The following is an 11,192-nucleotide window of genomic DNA, read 5'->3' on the forward strand; positions in this document are numbered from 1 at the left end:
AGAAGAGAGAAGAGAGAAGAGAGAAGAGAGAAGAGAGAAGAGAGAAGCAGTGGGGTGACAGAAATTGTCTTTTCCATTTACAGAGACCTCCATTAGATAACTTCTTGTGTAAAGTACGTTATTCATTGCCCAGTGGATGTACTGTCTTTAAACAGATCATTTTCATATCTGACACCCATAGATCTTTACAATTTGTGAACTGACCTAAGTGGCAATAGAAGGTTGAAATAAATGTCCATACCTAGAATTAACCTCTATGCTTTAGGAGACTGGATAGACAATATCTAATAGACAATATTTAATCAGTCATTTAAGTTTATTGAATAAGATCACAGTTAAAAGGGATATCACAAACAATCTTGCTTTGAGTTCTCTTACTTTATTCATTGCACACACACACACACACACACACACACACACACACACACACGAGAATGTAATATTTGGAGGAAGTTTAGATCCTGATTGCTGGGACAGGGTAGACAAGAGGAGAGCCGACTAAAAGAAGGATACATTTTAATGTCCTCTAAAATCTATTGTATAGTCAAATGAGAGCAGAAATATGTAGGCTAGTTTGCTGGGGGAGGAAACAGTCTTTCCTCTGCTTCAGACAAGGATAAATCTCAGTCACCCGTACACCCAGACAGTCTGCTAGGAGCAGGTAGGGGACAGTGCGGGAGAATGAAGGGAACATTTTGTACTGCAGTCAGCTTCACCTCCCTGGGAGGCTGTGTGTCAGACAACTGGTTCTCCTGCACTCCATGCCCGGTGAGCCAATTAGCACATTCCCCTAGTTTGGGGCTGAAGTCGCCACTTATGTGATCTGCATACTGCTTCAGCTGAGATTTGACCTTCTGGGCAGAAGGAAACAAGGCACCCAAGTGAGATAAAGGATTGGCCTTGATATTCCTAAAGCCTCTTTCCTCCCCTCCCCTGTGCTTCCAGACCTGCTCATCCATCCACCCACCTCTGCTGACTCACTGAGAGGTAGGGTGACGGCTTTATTTCTGTTGGAAGTCTTGAATCAATGTATAGGATGCCTATTAACAACCATAGTTTGTATCTCCCTCTGCCAATGTCACAGATGGAAATGCAGCGAGCAGTGTGCAGCCTGACATCCTCAGCCCACATGGGGGCAGTCCTGGGTAACCAAAAGCCCTCAGTATCTTTCCACAGACTGGAGCAGAAGCCAAACTTTGAATACACAAAGCTGGACAGGGTTTTAGACAGACAAGATTTTCAAGAGCTCATTGTGACAGCATCCTATAGGAATTAGGAGGAAAAGACGTCTGCAAACGTCTGACTGTCAATTAAAACAAACCGGCAAATGATGCTGGAATTTGTTTTAGCTACTTTCTAGAGATAATATGGCTCCTTTTTATAAACACACATAAAGTCTATAGAATTCTTTATATTTCAGATACCTTTTTGTTTACCTACTAATGAGCCTTCTCAAAGGACACAGAATAGCTGTTTTCTATTATGGGGTTAGATGAGAAAAAAAAGCCACCTGTAGGCATCTAACAATACATATATATATGTAAAATTATAGTTATAAGAATATTATATATGTATACATAATATATAGAATATAAGGTCTTTGAGGGTTGAGACTTTTATACAAGTTTTTGTTGATGTCTTCTAATATGGTTCCTTGAACATGGAAGATATTTGTTAGACTTGGAGAGATGATCTACTAAAACTACCTCATTAAAAATTTTTCTTGAATAATTAAGAAAATTTTTCCATGATTCTATGATTCACGTTCTTTCCCTCTCTTCCTCCCACCCTCCTCCCATATCCAATGCATGAGTCCACTGAGTAAAACTACCTTATTTTGACAGATAAGAAAATAGAGAACCAGAAAAGTAAAGGGATTTGCCCAAGGTCACATACCTAGAAAGTAACATAGTTGGGATTAGGATTCAATTTCTCTGAAATTAAGTCCAGAGGTTCCCCCCCCCCAACATTGATAGCTTTTCATGCTTGTTCAATGTGTTTGTTAAATGTCCTGAGAAACTGGAATTTGTAATGTTAAGAAAAACGTCTTTATTCAGTAGATAAGAGAAGTGTGTGCTTCCTGCCCAAGGAAACTGAACTGGTGTGGTATGTATAGGGTGGGGAAGACTATTGGAAAGTGCCCAGCACATGAACAAGATGCCATATTGGTCCTTCAGTTATTAGGCCTAGGAAGAAACGATGATGAAATATGGAGAGAAAATGGCTCATTCTTCCTCACCTTCTGCCCTAAGAAGCATTAGCCAATTATCCTTCGGGATGGGGGTAAGGGAGGGGTGAGGGGAGAAGGAGGAGAAGGAAATGTGATTTGGGTCTAAAAAATTCCAGCAAGTTCATTCACTGATTCATTCAACACAAAATGAGAAGTCACTGGCTGTATTCAAGACACTTAAGTGCTGGGGATACAAAAACAAACAAACAAACAAACAGAAAATGAAATACATCCTCAGAGAGTTTACATTCTGTTGTGGCATAACAAGTGAGTCAATATAATGTATACAAAGCAAAGACAAACTAATTTTGTTTGGTGAGAATACTAACAACTGGAGGGTGTCAGGAAAGGCCTTGAGCCAAAGCTTAAATGGAGTTATAGATTGCAGGAGACAGGAATGAGGAGGGAGCATATTCCAGAAATGGGGAGTGATAAGCACAAAGACATAGAAGCCAAAGGAGATAACAAGTCATATATGGGTAACAGCAAGAAGGCCAGTGTAGCTGGAACATGAAAAGCTCGGAGGAGAGGTTAATGTCAAATCCATCTGGAAATATAGATTGGAATCAGCTCGTGATGGGTGAAAATGACAGAGGAGTATGTGTTTTATTCTAGAGGCAATAGAAAGCCACTGAAGTTTCTTGAGCAGGGGAATAACATAATCAAACCTCTGTTTAAGAATACTAATATAGAAAAGGGAAAAATTGGAAGTTTCTGAAGATTTCCTAATTCTCTGGCAGGAGGTAGAATATTCTATTGTTTTGAGACAATAATAGAATTAACTCAGTTGGGTGCTGCCTATATTAATGAAATCTGAGTTCAGACCAAATATCTATATATACAGACATACATATATACATGAAAATGTGCATGTATATGCATGTGCATTTTATATAGTTACTTACAGCCTTATCACACATATATATATATGTTTATCTAAGCCTTTAGGTTTTCAATGTTTTAAAAAAGCATTAAAAAAGCCATTGGGGGCAGCTGGGTAGCTCAGTGGATTGAGAGCCAGACCTAGAGATGGGAGGTCCAAGGTTCAAATCCGGCCTCAGACACTTCCCAGCTGTGTGACCCTGGGCAAGTCACTTGACCCCCATTGCCTACCCTTACCACTCTTCCACCTATAAGTCAATACACAGAAGTTAAGGGTTTAAAATAAAAAAAAAAAGTAAGCCATTTAAAGAATATATTTATAGACAAAAGACTCCAGTCAAATGCCTTAGCAGAGAGGGAAATAGACAAATAGTATAGAAATTTTCCCTGCAATTTTTTCTTTCATTTCAATAATAATTTATTATTATCCATCATTCATAAGATCAGTTACTGATTATTATCAACAGTTCCCTATTGGGAACTCCTAAAGGAAGAAATTCCCTTTATCAATATACATTGGTACCATCTCTGCAACTGACAACTGAGAATTTCCTAGAGAACTGAGAGACTATGTAATTTACCCAAATTCATATATATATATGGTTAGAGATGGACTGGCACCCAAGTCTTCCTGGCTCCAAGGTCAATTATCTATCCAATATGTAATGTATTTCCTCTGAATAAATAATAGGTAGTATTTTCTAATGCTCTTCATTTCCATTCATTTAGTAAACATTTATTAAACATTTACTACGTGCCAACCACTCCACTAAGGGGATACAAAAAGAGGCAAAAGACAGTCCCTGGCCTGGAGGAGCTTACAATCTAATGGGGGAGAGAACTTGAAAACAAATTTATACAGAGCAAGCTTATATGCAGGATAAATGGGAAATAATTAACAGAGAGAAAACATTGGAATTAAGAGGAGTTAAAGCTGGCTTTCTGTAGAAGGTGGAGTGCTTTCACATGTATTGTTTCAATTCACACATTTCTGCACAATAAGAAAGGAATATTACTCCCATTTTATAGAGGAAACAGTCTGGGAAAAGGTTAAATAATTAAATAATAAACTACAACTTTAACTTGGACTTCTGCTTTTAATTCCAATCCTCTTACCCCTTGACTTTGCCCTCTGTCCATGCCTTTCTTCAGAAAATCCCATTCAAGTAATAGGATTCTGACCATCTGAGAGAAGGTGAAGACAGTGGCAAAATTACTCTTTGCATCATCTGGAACACAAGAGTTTAGTGTTAGACAGAATGGTAGAGATAGTTGTATGTGAAAATGGGACTGGGATAGGTGCCAAAGCAGGGAACAATGACTCACAGCACCTGAGGCAAATGATGGTGGCCGTTTTGAGGAATCTTAGAGCTGGAAGGAATTTTGGAGGTCATTTAATCCAATCCTCTTCTCATTTCACAGATGAAAAAGACTAAAACCCAGAAAGTTTAGGTGACGTGTTCAAAGTCATATAGGTCATAAGCAGCAAACCTAGGATTTGCACCTGGTTCCTTTGTTTCCAATCCAGCACTTTTCAGCCTGTACCATATTACTTCCCTCAGTTGCTATATGTTGCTTGGGATTTCAGAGATAGACATGATCATTTCAGAGAGAGAAGGCATCATTTAGTCTAACCCTGCACTCCTTGCCACATGTATTTAGTCCTTTCCTCTTTTTCTCTTCCTTTTGAATTGAATTTAAAAAATTGAATTGTCTTTTTTCTTTTCCCCTTTCCCATTTTCTGTCTTTTCCTTCTTTTTTCTTTCTCTCTCCCTTTCTTTTTCACTTTCTCATTTTCTTTCTGTCTTTTCCTTTTTATTTCTCTGCTTGTGATTTATATCTTGCATAAGGGTCCTATAACTCTCACAGGCATTGCTTTATCCCACCGATAATATTTGAGACTAAAATTGCTGTTGATCCCTATTAAGATTTTAAGAGAAAATATAGTAGTACTTTGCTTCAACACATTTCATTAGGGAATGTATGGAGAGGAAGATCTGGCTCAAAACAATTTGAGAACCCTTTTTTTCATATACTTGGAAATGATGTCTTGGACTGGCAAATTGAAAGTGGAGGTTCTGTTATTCTGAGAGCTGTTACAAAATCCACAGAATGGGCCACTTGCCTCTAGTTTGGCAAGTGAAATTCCTCTGATGGATTTTGTTTAACCTTGAGAGTAACTTAAATGACCTTGGATTTGAGTTTTGCTCAGAGCCCAAGGCAGTGTTCTAGTCACATTTACCAATTTATTGATGAGCAAATGTACCCCACCCCTCAACTCCACAGAACCTCCCCCACTCTCCCCCACCCCTGCCCCTATTCCAAAAGCTCCCCAAAGAACTTTAAAGCCTGGTGAAGCAGCCTTCCAGCTGCCTTCCTCCCCATCTCTCTTGAATAAGCATTCACGGGAGTGTATTGGACTAGAGAGGGACTGGGGGTTGGGGGGGGATAAGCGACATTCAATATTCATCTTTCATCAACTTGGGCCTTTTGTTTTCAGTATCACATTTTTCTCCCTCCCTCCACAACACAAAATAGAACATAGAACATGTTTCCTATTACTTTCCAGGTGCAGTGAAAGAAGGGACTAATTGAAAACTGCCCTTCTGCTCTCTCCGGGTCAGCCAGGCTGCCCATATACACAACACTGCAATAGCTCTTCTAGGAGAGGAAGTCCCCATAGGAAAGTTGTTCTTTGCATTTCAATGAAACCTTCCAGTCTCTGTCTCCCACCCACAACCTCCCCTACCCTCCGCCCCTACCCTTTGCTTCCTCACTCCTGCAACTTGATCATTAGCAGGGAGGGAAAGGAAGGAGAGGGAGAAGAGGGATGGAAAGTAATTAATTCACCAAAGTGCAGCGGCAAATGAATTTTTAAAATAAATTATTAATTTTCCCTTTAATATTTCTGCATTGATACTGTTTTATGTCTGGGGGATTGGTTGAGCATGGGGGCTGCTTTTCATTCCAGGCTGCAGTGCTCTGGGTGGAGACGCTTCTCTTTATTGTCTTTAGAATGTGTTCTCTGTTAATTTGATAGTTCTGCTGCTCAGTATCAGCATTCCTTTAGCCAGAAGCATCATGAATGTGTGTAGGTTTGGGGTTGATGTTTCTTTCAGCTGGGGGTTTGGGCAATAGAGCCACAAAGTAATGATGTTTCATTTTCAAACTCCTCCAGCCTCACTCTCCTGAAATACTTGAAACAAAGAGAAAAATGGTAGAATTTACCTGAAGTCCTTGGGGGAAGAGAAGAGGGGATAGTGTTTTTATAAATCCAAAATCTAACTGTGTTTGATTCTTTTGTCTGCATAGAAAAAAGAATAATAACTCTGAAAGCTGACAACATTTATATAACTCAAAGGCTTTGTATTGCAGCATCTCAGCCTTCCAACAGCTCCAGGAAGCAGAAAAGAGTTGACTCCATTTTACAGACAAGAAAAGTGAGCTCTAGAGAGGTAAAGAGACTGATAGAGAAAAAAAAAAATAAAACAATTAGCTCTCAAGGAGCTCACATTCTCCTGGAGGAGACATTACACACACACACACACACACACACACTCACACACGAAGGTGGAAGTTCATGGTCTGTTCGTGGCAGACAGAAAAGGTTAGATATCATTTAGATTCTAGGAAGGAAAATATCAGGGGAGGTGACAAGGCTCCAAATGTGTTATGCAATGACAGTGCAGATGGTCCAACAAAGAGGATAGTGGGTCTACAGGTCAGAGTGGAATAGGGCTCTTGGATATTTTCAGCAGAAGAAATGTTGAGAGGGTCAGCATCCAATTAAGAGATCCCTGGTGGAAACTAATTAATGGGGTACTGAGGATTAGGTTGTGGAATGGTAAGTTCTTAGTAGTGGTTGGTGATGTTCTATCTTTAGGCTGCTAACTGGTACTCTGAGGAAGAACTTTTAACCAGGTTTTCCTGAATCTAAATCTAATATTCCATCCAGTGTACCATATTGAGCCTCAAAGATGGAGCAGTGAGAGGACAGAGGAACAAGAGAAGACTGAGATGACTCAGAGAGGGGATGACTCAGAGATATAAGAGATCCTTTTATGGACCTGAGCTGTATCCTGAAGAGTCTAGAGACAAGATAGGGAGAAGGACCAGAAAGGCTGAAAAGCACACCATGAGGATCCAGATATGGACAAAGAGAAAACATGATGTCAATACTAAAGAATAGAAAAGGAAAAGAGGGAGGAGGATCAGGGGAATAAAAAAAAAAGTCAATGTATAGCATCTCCTCAGTATGTATATTTATTTCACACAGTGCCATATGCCAAACTGGACTAGAATACTGGGTAAGAGGTACAGAACTGGTCTCTACACTCTTTCAGTGATGTTTTGGAGGTATATTTTCAGATTAAATTAGATATTTACTTGGTGATGTCTACCAGAAAACCCTACAGCTAGAGCAGAACAAGTCTTCAGAAATGGTCAGATAATTATTTCCTTGGTGGTGATGAGCTTCAAGAAAGATAGATCAAAGTGTCCCGAAGGAATTTTTATGCATACAGATCTGCATCAATGGATTAAAAGATAAACAAACCTTATCCCCAGATGCCTGATAAGAAATTGAATCTATTTAATGCCCTTGGCATCTCTGTGACCACTTGAGAATAGCCTAGGGTGACATTCTGTCTATGAGGTAACACATTGATGGCAATCCCAGAAGAATAAGGGAATAAAATTGAGTCACAGACTATCACCTTTTTTTTCCTAGAAGAGGGGAAAGAAGAACTACCATTCATAGGTAGAAGTTAAGCAATTGTTTGGGGAGAGCGAATGGGCAATGATCCCAAAAGATTACAGAAATTACCGCCAGAAAAGTGCTCGATACAATAATTAGTTTTTAGCTTTTTGTTCAATGACAGTGAAATATTTCTATTGGTTCACCTGTGGAAGCATTTATTTCTAAATTACCTGTAATGATTAAGCACAAGAAGAAATGGGGGGTTTTAAAAGGCAACTTAACAAAATTCAATTTATTCTATAATAATACTTTTGAATTAATGCTTCCATTTTTGTGTGGCCTTTGAGAGCCTGGAAATTTGAGTTACCTAATTCCTGGCAGATGATTTTAGGAGAGAAAATGAAGAAACTCAAACTTCAATTTGGGGGTCAAACATAAGGGAAAACAATATAACGAGCTTCTGGAAACCTAATTTCCTTTTTAAAACAAGAACTTTTTCTGCAACCTGAAAATCTGTTTTCTCTCAAATATTTCTCTCTAATGCTGTTTGGTTGCCTATGAAAGCCATTATTTCCAGCAGAGTCACAGAAATCCTCAGCTGTGTAGGAGGTCCCAGTAAATTTAGCAGCCAAGCCACATTTTGACATGTTAAGAATAGGCATCCACAAATCTTCAGCAGCTTCTCCTGAGGAGATTAAATCTTTATTTTCAAGAATTTGCTAAATTTCAAGAAATTCTAAGGCTCAACTGATATCAAGTGACTTGTTGGAGAAAAGGTCAGAAATGATCAGAAAACCATGACTTTCCTTTGTCAGCAGATCTAAAGGTTGAAACTTTAGGAAAATGCTTATGGCCATATGGCTTTACTCTTCTGGAGAGGGAGAAAAGATCCAGGAGAATACATCAAGGCCCTTGGGTTTCAGCTTTGACACAAGGGCAGAGGAGATGGTGTGGCCTCGCTGTCATGGCCAGTCTCTTTAGGTAGAACGTAGCTTTCACTTGAGATGGACAAAAGGAAGATTTCTGTGATTTGGGGGCTTGTAAGTCTGCATTTCTGATCTGATCCTCTTTCTTTATATTTGTGGCAGCTAGGTGGTATGTTGAATAGAGTGCTGGGTCTAAAGCAAAAAAGATCTGAGTTCAAACGTGGCCTCAGACACATCCCAGTTATGTGATCCTGCGCAATTCACTTAAACTCAGTCTTCTAAACTGTAAACTGTGCAATGAGGATCATAATACTACCTACCCCTCACTCTCTAGGTAATTGTGAGTGTCAAATGAGATAATATTTGTAAAGGGCTCAGCACATGTCCTGGAATGTTCCCTACTATGAGTTATTCTGCTTACTTTGTTCTGCATTATTTCATATGGCTTCCCATGCCTTTTGAAATAATCTTTATTTTAAGACAACACTAGTTCTTATCACATAGTTTTCTAACACATTCATGTACCACAACTTGTTTAGTCATTCCTCAGTTATTACATCAATCTTAGTTTTTTGCCACCACACACACACACACACAAACACACACGAAATGCTGCTCTAAGCAGGTGTTTGTCTCAATTTTTTCAGCTGTGAAAGGGAAGGGAACAAACATATGCTAAGCACCTACAATACACTAAGATTTAATAAATATTATCACATTTGAGTCTCACAAAGGCCTTGGAAAGTAGCTATTATTTTTATTATTCCCATTTTATACCTGAGGAAACTAAAGCATCCAGTTTAAGTAACTTGCTCAGGCTCATATAGCTTGTAAAATTGGGACAATAATTGTGATAATGCTTCCAAGATTATTAGGAGGATCAAATGTAAAGTTCTGGCACATAGTTGACCCTTGCTAAATTTTTTAAATTTATTTTTTATTATATAGTTAGTAACTACCACCACCAAAAAAAATTAGTTAAACAAGTACATAAAAATTATGTCTACCACAAACTCTGCATTGTTCACAATTTCTTTAAAATATGTGAACTATATGTGTGAGCTGATATAAACATTCTCTGCTTTTGAGTTCCCTTTAGATTCGTTTTACTTGGATATTTTTTTCTCTTGATTTTATGTTTTTTTTAAAAAACAATCATGGTTTGTGTTATTTTTATTCTTTTTTCTTACCTTTTTATCTTTTCATATATTTCCTTTATTTTCTTTATATTCCCAATATTTGTAATTTCTAATAACAATAGAATTTATTATATTCAAATATAATAATATAGTCATTTCTCCCATTCATTGTATTTATGCTATTTCCACTTATTTTGTCATAATAAATAAAACTTCCATGAATATTTTCATACATAGACAGTGTTTTTACCCTAAATACTCTAATACTCAATGAGCACAAACAGCTTATATATCTTAATGGATATTTCTATCTTGTTTTCTAAGAAAAAGAAAAAAAATTACAGTTGCTCTAGTTATGTAACATTAGGCCCCTTTCTTTGTGTTCCTATCAACTTTTAATTAAATCACTTTAACTCATCTGGCTTTCAGTTAATATTTAACCAGGGCCATATTTTGTGAGATTAGTCCATAGGCAACAGATACAATCTGTTGCCAGGACCATACTCTTTCCAAAACAATGCTTTCCAGTTTGGTCATACTCAGTGGAACTTTTGTTCCAGCGCCCTAACCTTTCAGGGGTGCAGGATTACCTTCAAAGTATGATGAGTGTTAAAGTAAGGCTTCTGCAGAATATTTATGGTCTCTAAGCCATTGTTGTCCCATCAGAAATTGTGTTTGGATTATGTGTATGCTACTGATAAATAATTGTTTTTTTGTTTGTTTGTTTGCTTTTTCCTACATCTAAAATCAAGGAAACTGGAGGAGGAAATGGTGAACTCCTCTACTATCTTTGCTAAGAAAATTCCATAGATAGTATGGTCCATGGGATCATGAAGAGTTGGACACAATTGACTGACTAAATAACAACAAAGTTGAAGAAAAATAACCATTAAATATAGCCCATAGAAGTTAAATACAAAAAATAAAAACCCAATACATAATAAAATAATTTATAGTAGTAGTATTTTTTGTAACATGGTAACTCAAAAACAAAAAGAAAAAATGAAACAATATGGGTGCCCATCCTTTGTGGAATGGTTAAAGAAAATGTGATATATGAATTCAATGAAATAAAGAGATATAAGGAACTTAGAAAATCAGAGAAACATTTGCAATGGAAAGAGTGCTTATATTGGAGCTGGGGACCTGGTTTCTATTCTCAATTCTGCCACATACTACTTGGGTAATTTTGCATAAACTACTCTCTGTTGTTCATTTGTGTCTGATTCTTCATGATCTCATATGAGGTTTTCTTGGCAAAGATATATGGATGGTTTTCCATTTTTCCCCCCTACAGTTCATTTTATATATGAGGA

This window comes from Gracilinanus agilis, chromosome 2, assembly GCF_016433145.1.
Source record: "Gracilinanus agilis isolate LMUSP501 chromosome 2, AgileGrace, whole genome shotgun sequence".
Taxonomy (NCBI): domain Eukaryota; kingdom Metazoa; phylum Chordata; class Mammalia; order Didelphimorphia; family Didelphidae; genus Gracilinanus; species Gracilinanus agilis.